This window comes from Myxine glutinosa, chromosome 5, assembly GCF_964187855.1.
Source record: "Myxine glutinosa chromosome 5, kmMyxGlut1.1, whole genome shotgun sequence".
In the NCBI taxonomy this organism is placed as follows: Eukaryota; Metazoa; Chordata; class Myxini; order Myxiniformes; family Myxinidae; genus Myxine; species Myxine glutinosa.
Window position 1 is genome coordinate 204,930,478 of NC_136265.1, and position 13,840 is coordinate 204,944,317.

At 45.3% G+C, this 13,840-nt stretch overlaps 1 long non-coding RNA gene across 2 annotated transcripts in view; it reads right to left on the bottom strand.

Annotated features, from left to right (window-relative positions):
• Positions 1-752: 752 nt before the first annotated feature.
• Positions 753-13,840, bottom strand: part of LOC137426477 (uncharacterized) — a 14,629-nt gene continuing 1,541 nt past the window's right edge. For both annotated transcript variants that reach the window (XR_010984313.2, XR_010984314.1), the window contains exon 3: positions 753-883. This is a non-coding gene — a long non-coding RNA (uncharacterized LOC137426477). The remainder of the gene's footprint in view (positions 884-13,840) is intronic.

Here is a 13,840-nt window from a genome sequence, read left to right on the forward strand (position 1 = left end):
AGCTGCGGTGCGATACGGCCAAAGTTCTGGGTGAATCGGGTGAGTCGGGGAACAACTGTTCGGTCGCGGAGCCTTCGCTCGGCAAACAACATCCTAAACCGCGATCAGTAACAATATATATATATGCAAACACCACTTTGCGTGCTCCGGAATGAGGTGTTTTTACTGTGGCCGGAGTGCAAATCCTGCCACCAACCTCTTTGTGAGAGAGGACCCAATACCCTGGTACTCATTTTGCCGACCTCGGAAGGATGACAGGCTGAGTCAACCCCACCTGGTATTAATTCAACAGTTGAACGGGTTTTGAAGTCAGGACCTTAGGATACCCAAGACCGTCACCCTAACTATTAGGCCAACACCAGTTATACACCTCTATACCTCTCAACCCCCCCCTCCCCCCCCCTCCCCACCCCCATGCTCTCTCTCTCTGCCTCTACCTCTCTCTCCCCCCCCCCCCTCCCTCCTCTCTCTCTACCTCTAAATTTTCACACAACCTTAAATTGAGATCAAAGAAAACAGTAGGTTGACATTAACAGGTGGAAGCATAGTTAAGACTTATTTGCATCAAATTCTACGTTAACAAAAACAAAAAAAACCTCACTTACCACTAGGTTTTCAATGAGGGAAACCAAATTAAAGTACTTTAACATGCCACTAAATTTATAAATATAAAATTCCATTCGGAGTATCGAAACGCAAGCAATTGTGATAAGTTTTATCATGTACTAAAACATCACAGGAAATCAAACAGCAACATTCCAGTTGAAGGTTTTATTCTTGTGACATGTTTGTCGTTGAAGAGTATCGCAGATATTGTGCCAGGATCATGTGAGTGGAAGCATTGCAGCGAAGGATTTGATTCTTAGTCGATGTTTTCAAGGCCCTAAACACAAAGAAGAAACGGACATGATTTAGAAACACGCGTACGTTATATCGTTCACAAATGGATCGATTCAGATATGGAGACTACTTTTCTTAACCAGGCCGTTATTTTATGTGATTGTAAGAAGTTATTCAGAGCTTAAATAATGTATAAATAGTTGACTGTACTCAGAACAATCATTGAAATGAAAGAATTATGCTGTATGTCAAAAACATCTTGAGCCATCCAACATAAAGAATTTTATAAGGTGTGGGAATAACTTTTCTGGAGTAATAAGGGTCATTTGTCCTTTGGAAACAAAGGAATTTTAATTTTTGGTTGGAATGACCTCCATTTATTTATATTTAATGAAAATGATTTATGTAAATAATAAAAATAAACTGCATGCAAACACCTTTTTCACAATAGCCTGTGTAAATCTTTGTGCCATTTGTGCCACGTATAACCTTGTGGAACCTCCCAAACAGGTATCACACACACACACCACTGAGCTATCTGTTCTGGGTTTCATTCTCAACGAGACAATAAAACTGGCAGACAGGTAGTTTGAGGGCAGGGTGTTGTATCCCTTGGGTGGATGTTAAAGGAGAACCCAAACAAAAGAAAAAAAAATTCTGAAAATCATGAATCGGTCAAATTTGAAGGGTATTTTTACTTTCCAAAAAAAAAATCAAACATTTATCAAGTCTATTGGTTGGTCTCGTGTGTTATTCTGTCCATCACCTACAGGTCACAATTTTAAACGAATTTTCATGAAACCTCACGAGACGGTAGAGTTTGTCACAAGGGAGAAGTCTATTGACTGAGGGCAAAGGTCATCTTGAGGTGAAATTTCCAAAATTGCCATTTTTCATCCGATTGACTAAAATTGAACAACATTTGCATAGTCACTAACTTGGGAAACCAACTATTTGAGGTCAAAAGGTCAAAGGTCAACTCAAGGTCAAACTTCCAAAATCAATTTTCATCTGAAAAACTATCAATTTTCATCCGACTGACTTGAAAATTAAACAGCAATTACATAGTGCATCACTGAATTGGGAAACCCAACTATTTTTGTGGTTAAAAGGTCAAAGTTCAACTCTAGGTCAAACTTCTAATTTCCATTTTCATCTGAAAAATCAATTTTAATCCGATTGACAAGCTTTGATTAAATTGTCAATTTTAATCTTAATGAAATGGACAATTTGATGTATCCATAGCAATTCATTTTTTTGAGGGGGGTGGGGGAAGGGGTGCATTTTGCAAGTATCATACTCTGCATGATGTCTTGTCTTCTTTTTTTGCCTAAGTGTCAAATAGTCCTCGAGTATTAATTTTTGATTTTGCCAGTGACGTCACAATGATCTCACCTTGTCGGCAAATGGCAACACAGAGAAAGTATTCCAAGCTCGGATTTCGATACTGATTCGTTCGTCGTTAACTACTCTGAGGATTCTCAGTATATTGAAATGGATCAGTGGGATTTCGAAGAAACTATTGGAGAGAAAATTAGTGATGGAAACACTTTTGGGGGAATTGTAGAGCCGTATAGTTTTGAGCCTTGTGCGAGCGATTCAGACGAAGATGGCGGTGTTGATAATGTAGATTTAAACGCTGGTCACATGTTCATTACAGATTGATAGTTCGAATTTTGTTTGTTTTTCAGTTCAATTGACGGTTTATCAGGGATTTTTAAATTTATTGATAAATCAGTTATATTACCCCAGCAGAAATATGGCATGGAGACCGCTCAAGCACACGGTTGGTTTATGGTGGACGGGGTGGGATGGTGGTGGTATTTTGGGGGTGATGGTTGATGGGAGATTGTGGGGAGGTGGTGAAGGGGGAGGGGTTGGGAGGAGCAAGATAACTGCTTTATTTGTCAGGCCATAGCTCGAGTCACAGGCATACGGTATTTCACAAAACACGGGACCAAGCACGCGCACACAGTATACTAACCCTCATTCTCTCTTCTTGAATGCAGGTCGTACTGAATTTGAGTCTTCATCGGGTGGTAATTTATGGAATACCGGAGTTGACGTGATGGCATCCGAAACAATGGCTTCTTGGTATTTGAGCTCTTCAGATGTGTAGGGCAAGGTGGCGGCGAAGTTAGCCAGCACATCTAGCATAGTGAGACAAGTCGGTGGCAGGCCAACACAGGTGTTCAATTCACGACTCAAAACGCATGATGTTAGATCGGCAGAGATGATATTTCAATTTCGTGCGATGGTTATTTTGTGTCCGTGCCGTGTGGATGTCGCGACCCAGTGGAGGGGGATCAGGATGGGTGATGGCAAGGTGAGATCAGTCACCGGCAGGTCAACATGTTTGATTGTTTTGGAGTTGAGCGACTGCTGTTAATTGTGGGGAAGGTACTTAATTGTGGGGAAGGCACCCTCTCTCAATATTGGCAGATAAACAAGATCTAGCCATCTGTTTCACAACAGTGCTCTGTAACATGTTCTGAGCACAAAAACAAACATTTTGTAGGCTCGATCCACACGGGTATTTCGCAAAAACCTCGTCTAATTTCTGGCAAACTTGGTCTTTTGGCCATTGGTGTAGCATGAAACCATCTCGTTTTGTGTTACTACAACCACCAAGGACGCATCGACGAGGAATATTTGGAGAAATTCAAAACTTATTCACCGTTCAAAATTAAATCGTTGCTTGATGTAACCCGTAGAGTCGGGGACAATACGGAAGTGGCGGTCAACTTCATGATGTGAAGTCATGGCTAATCGTAAAGAAGAACATTTAGTCTTTCAATTGCAAGATTACCTATTTTAAAAATCGGACATCGGAAAAAGATATCTATTTTGTAGGGAAGCAAGGGATAGATTAGCGTCGAGGTGGTCTGAGCGTTTGGGTTCCCCTTTAAGCCGGGTGTCCCGTCTGCGAGCATTAGATGGTGGATGTTAAAGTTCCCACGGTGCCTTTCATGAAGGGCCAGTTACAAATTTAGAGGGGGAGAGAGAAAGAGAGAAGTACTTTATTTGATTGCTGGATAATGGCCATAAATAATTGTTTGGAAGATATATTTATCATAAAATGAAAATCAGCAGGTCAAAACTAAATGTTCAAAACATTTTCTTCACAAACACCTTTTCTCCGACGGATAATCCACAATAATTTATTTCCCCATTATTTGACCATGGGAAGCAAGGTCGAGGCCTTTTATTCTCGGTACATGAAACACCCTGTAACCCAACCCTGTAGAAAACCAATTTTTGGAATGTTTTTGGAATTCTCCATGAGTAGGTGCTCCTATGTTGAAACTTTCGTGTCAACTGCTTAACTGGTTATAGAGAAAACGTATTGTTACGGATTCGTCACTTCCGTTGTGGTGGTTTGCATCCACTGTAAATATTTCTGATTCCATGTACTATTATTGTTTTCAAAAGGTTTATTGTCCATGAACTGTTTTCAAAGGGTAAAAAAGTTAATGTTAAAAGAAACAGGAAACCGGATCGGGAACCGGACAACGAAGAGGAAGAAGAGCGAGAAAGGGGGCGGAGCGAGTGAGTCGGACAAGAAAGCCGAGTTGCTCCGAGTTCGGAATCGAACGTTGGCGAGCAAGAGTCACGAGTGAACTTTCGGGTTTCCGGGAAAGGAATTCCTGCGACAGAGTTCTCATCGCTGTGACCGATCAACCTGCGTGTCAGGCTTTTGGCGGTGGATTCCGAGGAGAATTATCGCCGGGCCGTTACGTCTCAAGAGCGGGTCGTCGGCCATTTTGACTCGCGCAGGACTTGTGCTTCGCTCGCGGTTTCGTCTCTTTTTGACCATTTTCACCGCATTCAGACGTCGATCTGGGGTGTGTGTGTGACGTGGCTTTTTGAAGGTTACTTCGTCCATGCCCGAGGGTGTGATCTCTCAGTCGCCTGCAGGGCGCCTTTGGGTTTCCCAGTCGCCTTGAGGGTGCCTTTGTACAGCTTCGGCGGTGTGACTGTACTTGCCCATCCGCACGGGATTCTGGTCTCGATTGGACATCGTTTTGGCGATCGCTGGAGCGAATCAACTTCGTCTTGAAGCCGGGAATAAGAGACATTGGGGAATGTTCTTGTTTCACTCACTTGGAGCACAGTGAGTTGTATATTACAAAACTAATGGTACCATCATAGGACATATTGATTGTACTTTTGAATACTATTGTTGTTGTACTGTTATTCTTGTGTGATCTTAATACAATATTTGTTTGTGAGTAACAATTGGGGTGGCTTCTCCGTTGATATTTGACACAGAATAACACATTTTTCTGTTGTGACTCCTCTCGGGGCTCAGAGGTCCACTGTGACCAGGGGGTCGGGGAGGATCACGTAACAGAAATTGGGGGCTCGTCCAATTGGCTCGGGGGCTCGAAATTGCGATCCTCCTCCGGGATTAAATTCCCTGATAACATTCGTCCGGGAGATAATTCCCGGGCATTCCCAAAATTCCCAAATTTTTCAAAAAAAAAATTGGAAATTTTTTTGTGTGAAGGTTAACAGGTGTTAACTGATAGTCACCATGGGTGTTTGACGCAGAACAGTTTGCGGCGTCCCCTAATGAGGCACAGTTCCAAGCGTTAAAAAAATCAGAACTCTTGATCTTGGCCAGACATTTTAACTTGGAGGTCCGAGTTAATATGAAGAAAGCAGAGATGCAGACATTGGTGGTAGAATCTCTGGTGGGACAGGGAACATGGACAGAGCTAGCCTTGGATTGGTTACTCGAGGAAAAAGAAAATGTGGAGCTCCGGAAAATGGAGATGCAACTGCAGTCCCAGGAAAGGTTAAAAGCAGAGGAAACGAGAGCTGCAAGAGAACTCGAGGATAGAAAAGCAGAGGAAAGAGCAGAGGAAAGGAGAGCTGAAAAGGAACTCGAGGAGAGAAAAGCAGAGGCAAGAGCAGAGGAAAGGAGAACTGACAAAGTCTAGGCTCTCTGCTCACCTTCACTCTTTCATTCCCCTTTTCTCCCGCCTCTGGAACAAACTCCCCCACTCCCTTCAATCCCACTCCTCCCTCCAGGTCTCTAAAACAGCTGTTCACCACCATCTCTTATCTTCCCCCATCGAAAACCTTGATCTTTTCTACCCCCGGTAATTCACCCCAGAGTCCTTGCAGTGTTCATATGTTTTATTCCTCTCCCACCTCCCCCCAAGTCCTCCCGATGTCCCTGCTCTCAAATGTTGTGTTTGTGTCCTTCCCCCTCTTCCCCCTCTCTTTTGTGTCCTTCCCCCTCTCTCCCCATCTCGTCTGCCGCTCCCCTTGTTTTTTGTGTTTTGTGTGTCGGTTTGTCTTTTTGTGTGATTAATGTTAACTCTTTCACGAGCCTCGATCTTGTATACAAAACAAAACAAAACAAAAAAACTGCAAGGGAACTAGAGGAAAGAAGAGTAGAACAGGAACGAGAACGTGAGGAGAGAAGAACAGAGGAAAGGAGAGCTGAAGAAGAAAGAAGAGCAAAGGAAAGAGCAGAGGAAAGGAAAGCCGAAAGTGAGTTAAAGGAACGTGACGGAGTATCAGAAGGAAGTTAAACTCAAGGAGATGGAATATTTTTTTTGTTTGTTTTTTTGTATACAAGATCGAGGCTCGTGAAAGAGCGAACATTAATCACACAGAAAGACAAACAGACACATAAAACAAATAACATCGGGAGCGGTAGACAAGATGGGGAGAGAGGGGGAAGGACACAAACACAACATTTGAGAGCAGGGACCGAGAGACATGGAGACATCGAGAGATCTGTGGGAGGGAGAGGGCTTTGGGGGGGAGGCATGTGAAGGGGGTGTGGGGGCGTGGGAGAGGTATAAACATATGGACACTGCCAGGACTTCCAGGAAAGAAGTTGGAATTTCAAACAAGGTGGATCTGGGGTGAATTAGTGGGGGTAGAAAAGATCAAGGTTTTGGATGGGGGAAGATAAGAGATGGTGGTGAACAGCTGTTTTAAAGACCTGGAGGGAGGAGTGGGATTGAAGGGAGTGTGGGAGTTTGTTCCAGAGGCGGGAGAAAAGAGGAATGAAAGAGTGAAGGTGAGCAGAGAGCCGAGATTTCGGCAGTTTAACCATCAGAGGGTTGCTGGCAGATCTTGTGCGACCTGTAGGAATATTTGGGGGACAGAGCACAGAGAGAGCTGGGGGAGCAAGGCCGGAGAGGAGTCGGTAGAAGACAGAAAGACCACCTACCTGCCTGCGGTGAGTGAGTGAAAGGCCCTCAGAGATAGCTTCATCGCGGGAGATTCCAATGATTTTGAAAGCTTTGGATTCAACAGCGTGAAGCCGAGCCAGGTGTGAGGCAGGAGCACCAGCCCATAGGGGAGAACAGTATTCCATTGAGCTGCGGATGAAAGCCTTGTATGTGGTGAGGAGCTCAGGTGTGCCGAGGAAGGACTTCGCACGACGGAGGATGCCCAGTCGGCGACTGGCTTTGGAGGGAGAACGGGGAGAAGTAGCATCCATGCCGGCTGGTTCGACAACTAGTCAGAACACCTGGGATGTTGGTAGGCATGTGAGGCTGGTTCCACCCTTCAATGAAAAGGAGGTAGCCAAGTTTTTTTTTACATTTTGAGAAAGTGGCTCAAATGCTAAAATGGCCTGTGGGGTCCTGGACTATGTTAGTGCAAAGTGTTCTGGTGGGTAAAGCACAAGATATATTTTCGGCTTTACCGATTGACAAATGTACAGATTATGAGAAAGTGAAGAAAGCCATTCTCAAAGCCTATGAATTGGTTCCTGAAGCTTACCGGCAAAAATTTCGGAATGCCAGGAAGAGGGAGTGAGACCCATGTGGAGTTTGCCAGAATGAAGGAAACCATGTTTGATCGGTGGTGTGATTCGAAGGGGATTGGGAAAGACTTCAACGTGTTGCGACAATTGATCTTGGTGGAGGAATTCAAACAGTGTGTCCACGCGGACATTAAAGTACATCTGGATGAAAAGAAAGTACCAGAGTTGTATGAGGCAGCAACTGTGGCAGATGACTATTCCTTGACACACAGGATGGGGTTCCACAAACCTAACTTCCCTCCTAGAGTTAACCAGGGGAGTTATGGTAAATCAGGTGCGGAGAACAAATATTCATGGAGGCGGCCCAGAGATGACTATGAGGAAAAATCGGATACCGCGACTTTTAGGGATCAGAAGACCAGTTCCAAGACAGACTTATCTTCCGGGGGGCTCAAGGCAGACCACGAGTTTTTCCTCCGGACCGACTTGCGCTTTTTGCAAGAAACCTGGACACTTGATGTCCCAATGTTACGCCCTGAAAAAGAAAAATCGGGAGCGGAGTCAGACGAGTACAACTCCGAATGCATTGGCAAATGTGAGAAATCGTCCTTGGAGGACAGTGCCTTGTGAAGGTTCCCATGCCAAAGTTACAGCATCACAGAACGACCTTGTTCAAGAGGGTTACAAACCTATTATTTCAGAGGGGTTGTCACTGGATGGAGACTTGACTAACCAGAGACCTGTTAGGGTATTGAGGGACACAGGAGCACATCAATCTTTGATGCTTGAGGGCATTTTGCCATTGTCAGAGAAGACGGCAACTGGTGTTAGTGTTCTTTTACAGGGGGTTGGTGGCCGTGTTAAAGCCCCACTTCATGTCATCCATTTGAAGTCCGATTTGGTGTCAGGACCGGTCACCGTAGGATTACAAGCCACTCTACCTGGAGAGGAAATATATTTTGTTATTGGAAATGATTTGGCCGGTGGTCAAGTTTCTGGTAACCCGATGTTTGTTGAAAAGACTGGTATGGAAAATAACACCGCACAGTTAGAGCCGGAGATTCCGGGTATCTTTCCATCCTGTACTGCGACTCGTGCTATGGGTAGGAAGCGCTCTGAAGAGAAGGAGAAGGTACTGACGTCACGCTTTGCACAGACACGTCTTGTCAAGTACCCTGAAACTAGGTGTCAGCACACACGAGTCATGAATGGAGGCAATGTTGGCAAGCTCTTTGTAGGTGGACTGAACTTCAAAACAAGGGAAGACGTTCTGGACTCTGTCTTTGGCAAATATGGATTGCTCTTGGAAGTGCGGCTGATAAAGGACAGGGAGACGTAAAAGTCAAGAGGGTTTGGCTTTGTCACGTTTGAAAACACAAAGGATGCCAAAGAGGCAGAAAAGGATTTGAAGGGCAAGGATTTGGATGGTCAGACCATAACAGTAGAGAAGGCAGGCCATGGCCGTCGAAGGGGCTACAGAGGAGGAAAACGTGGAGGTAGTTTCAGGGGTGGCTATTGCTCCCGGGGTGGGAGTAGCAGTTTTGGTGGTGGCCGCGGTCGAGGTGACTATGGAGGCTCCCAGTTACGGCAGCTTCCGAAGGGATGATTATCAGGGTAGTGGCCGAGAAGGAGACCACTATTCACATGACTATAGCGACAAGCGCTCTAACCGTGATTATTATGAAAGTTAGGAAGAGTTTGAAGCACTGAATGCTGCGGAGCAGCCGAGCCAAGATTCCAACATGGATTAACCGTGAACTCCACGTTCCTAAAGGCGTCCATGTGGTGAATACTTCCAGGCCTCACCACCCAACCACCATGAAACCTGGCTCTCAGCTCGGCCTCCCTAAAAACGTGCTGTAGATTTGCTTGACTTTGGATTTTTGATCACAACCCCTTAACCTTCATTCAAAAAAATGAAAAATAAAAACCAGAGGTTGATGAGATGGAGTTTGGCTTTGCAGGAGTTCGTCTTGAAAATTGAGCATGTAAAGGACAGGGATAATGTCATTGCTGATGCTTTGTCCAGAGTGAACTAACTTTGGAAATCTCTGTAGGTTGTTTGAAGTTTTGTTGCTTCATTTTTGGGCAATATTGAGTATCGTTGCTCATGGGAATTGATGATTTTGGGTGCGAGTTTACTTTTGTTTGTTGGGAGAGTTTTGCCTACAAAGAAAGTTTTCACGATGTTCAAACTTTCTTTCTTGAGGGAGGGGAAGTGTTACGGATTCGTCACGTCCGTTGTGGTGGTTTGCATCCACTGTAAATATTTCTGATTCCATGTATTATTATTGTTTTCAAAAGGTAAAAAAGTTAATGTTGAAAGAAACAGGAAACCGGATTGGGAACCGGACGGCAGACAACGAAGAGGAAGAAGAGCGAGAAAGGGGGCGGAGTGAGTGAGTCGGACAAGAAAGCCGAGTTGCTCCGAGTTCAGAATCGAACGTTGGCGAGCAAGAGTCACTAGCGAACTTTCGGGTTTCCGGGAAAGGAATTCCTGCGACAGAGTTGTCATCGCTGTGACCGATCAACCTGCGTGTCAGGTTTTTGGCAGTGGATTCCGAGGAGAATTATCGCCTGGCAGTTACGTCTCAAGAGCGGGTCGTCGGCCATTTTGACTCATGCAGGACTTGTGCTTCACTCGCGGTTTCGTCTCTTTTTGACCATTTTCACCGCATTCAGACGTCGATCTGGGGCGTGTGTGTGACGTGGCTTTTTGAAGGTTACTTCTTCCATGCCCGAGGGTGTGTTCTCTCAGTTGCCTGTAGGGCGCCTTTGGGTTTCCCAGTCGCCTTGAGGGCGCCTTTGTATAGCCTCGGCGGTGTGACTGTACTTGCCATCCGCACGGGATTCTGGTCTCGATTGGACATCGTTCTGGCGATCGCTGGAGCGAAGCAACTTCGTCTTGAAGCCGGGAATAAGACACATTGGGGAATGTTCTTGTTTCACTCACTTGGAGCACAGCGAGTTATATATTACAAAACTGATGGTACCATCATAGGACATATTGATTGTACTTTTGAATACTATTGTTGTTGTACTGTTATTCTTGTGTGATCTTAATACAATATTTGTTTGTGAGTAACAATTGGGGTGGCTTCTCCATTGATCTTTGACACACAGAATAACACATTTTTCTGCCGTGACTCCTCTCGGGGCTCGGAGGTACAATGTGACCAGGGGGTCGGGGAGGAGCACGTAACAGTATACAGGTGAAAAAGTGTTTCTCGACACACCTTGCATTTTACTACCCTTTACTCCGATTACCACGAAATACAACCCCTAAATATCCTGATTATATGAAATGGCCCAAATTATATGAAATGGGCCACACTGCATTTCACTCAATATCTGATTCAATCACCGTTTTCAGGACTCACTTCAACTGTACGTTGTTTTGTACATCATTTTTACCTCCACCGCCACAAGTGTATAGAAGTTATGTTTTCACCAGTTTGTTTGGCTGTGAGCACGATATTTAGAAGTTGTGGATGGATTATGACAAAACTTGGTGGATGAGGGTTGTGACAAGAACGAGCCGATTAACTGGTAAAGGTATGGATGCAGATCCAGCCTATCAGTAGGGTCCAAAATGTAAACTATTCAGCCTGGTGGAAGTTGAGTGCCTTCAGAAAGTATTGTTGTGGTTTTGGAATAAAGGATAATCCCCCTCGTAGGTAGACGCACATGAAGCCTCACGATAGTTCAGTTATTTCTTAGTGAATGTAAGCGTAGTCCATTCCTGTGTTAGTTTTGCGTTGAGCAGGCCCGTGAGTAGGGCGGTCTTTTGGCACTGAAATGCCACGTGGCAGGTCTGAACAAGTCTGGCGAGGCCGAAGGGAGGCGCTGCAGAGGGAGTGGCCGGTAAGCAACGAGCCGCCAATCAGGGCTCAAGGGGAGTGGCTAACGACGGCGATGAGAGGTGGGGCTTGGAACATTCGAGTAAGGCCGGGTTGGAGCCATAAAACCCTGCTCCGAGCCCCCTACCTCAGTTGAGTCGGAGCCCCTGTGAGAGTTGTCTGAGCCCCTGTGAGAGTTGAGTCGGAGCCCCTGTGAGAGTGAGTTCTGAGTTCGGGTCGAGGCATTGATTGAGTCAGAGAGAGAGAGAACACGCAAGAGAACAAGCCAATTGCATTGCCGGTTATCGAGATTGTACACGAACTTGCCCCGTGCCCCATGCCCTGCGCTGTATTAATCGCACTCGGGAAGACGACCGTTCAGGCCACAGACGCGCGACCTCCTTGCCTGCATTTCTCCTGCATACGTGCCGTGACCGCCAGAGGGCCACGCCGGGTGAGCTGTCCCAGAGCGACCGACGGCAAAGCGCATTTGGCGAACGGACTTCTTCTCTTCTTCTCCCCGTGTGCGTGAGTTGGCCCTGTCTGGGGATAAGTTAAATTGGTTAAGCTTCTGCTCTGTGTCCCCTTTCCTTCTGCGAATCATTGTACATTGTAAATAAATGGTGTTATTCCTCTTATTTGACCGTTCCCGTCCCTTCCATTGATTGGCCTCGCATGGTACGACTAGAACCGCTCGAATCAGGTTCCATAAAAGTAACGGCACGAGTCACGTGATACGGATACCGCTCGGGCGTACTCGATTAAGCGTGGCTTGTGCGAGGTTCGGTCCCCGCTTTCGTGGCAGCGTGGGTTAAAGGTACGTGCGGCATCGACCCGATACCCTTTTTCACGCTGGCTCCGGAAGTGGCGATTCGACCTCGTGGATGCGAAGACCCAGGGGGAAAAAGGGGTTTAATCCCCCCTTTGTAACGTGGAACGGGAGATCCGCAACAGTATTCACACCCCTTCTCGTTTTTCACAATTTGTTGTATTACAGCCTGAATTTCAAATGGGTTAAATTGAGATTTTTTTTGTCACCGATCTACACATAATACCCCATAATGTCAAAGTGGAACTGTATTTTTTAGAAATCTCTGCAAAATAATTAAAAATAAAAAGCTAAAACGTCTCGAGTCAATAGGGATTCAACCCCTTGGCTATGACACTCCAATTTGAGCTCAGGTGCATCCAATTTCCTTTGATCATCGTTGAGATGTCTCTGCAACTTGATTGGGGTCTACCAGTGGCCAATTCAATTGATTGGACATGATTTAGAAAAACACCCTTCAATATCAGGTCCCACAGTTGACAGTGCATGTCAGAGCAGAAACTTCCATAAAATTCAAGGAACTGTCTAGAACTCCAAGGTAGAATTACAAGGAGGCATAGATCTGGGGAAGGGCATTAAATATTTCTAGAGTATTGAAAGTTCCCAAGAGCACAGTGAGCCCCATCATTAGAAAATGGAAAGAATATGGAACTAGCCAGATTCTTCCTAGGGTTGGCCGTCTGACCAAACTGAGCAACCGGGCAAGAGGGGCCTTGGTCAGGGAGGTGAAGAAGAACCCAATGACCACTCTGACAGAACTACAGAATTTGTTGTCTGAGATGGGAGGACCTGCCTGAAGGACAACAGTCTCTGCAGCATTTCACAAATCTAGGCTTCATGGCAGAGTGGCCAGACAGAAGCCACTCCTGAGAAAAAGGAACATGGCAGCATGCCTAGAGTTTGCAAAAAGGCAAGTGAAAGACTAAGAGAGCATGAGGCAAAATATTCTGTGGTCTGATGAGGAAAATTGAACTCTTTGACCTAAATGCAAAGCACTATGTCTGGTGGAAACCGAGCACAGCTCATCACCCATCTAACACCATCTATACCATGAAGCATGGTTGTGGCAGCATCATGCTATGGGGATGCTTTTCAGCGGCAGGGACTGGGAGACTTGTAAGGATCGAGGGAACAATGAATGGATCCAAATATAGGCAAATCCTCGAGGGGAACCTGCTTCAGAATGCAAAAGACGTTCGACTGTGGCAAAGATTTATGTTCCAACAGGACAATGACCCCAAACATCCAGCCAAAGCAACACTGGAATGGCTTCATAACATGAACATGAAAGTCCTTGAGTGACCCAGCCAAAGACCAAAGCAAAGAATCCAATTGAGAATCTGTGGAAAAACTTGAAGATCTTGATGTTCACCAACGCTCCCCATTCAACTTGGCTGAGCTTTAGCAAATCTGCAAAGAAAAATTGGAGAAACTCAAAAAATCCTGATGTGCAAAGCTGATAGACATACCCAAGAAGACTCGAAACTGCAATCGCTGCCAAAGGCACTTCCATGAAGTATTGATAGGTGCTGAATACTTGTGTAAATTAGATATTTCTGTATTTCATTCTCAATAAATTTGTAATAATTCCAAAAA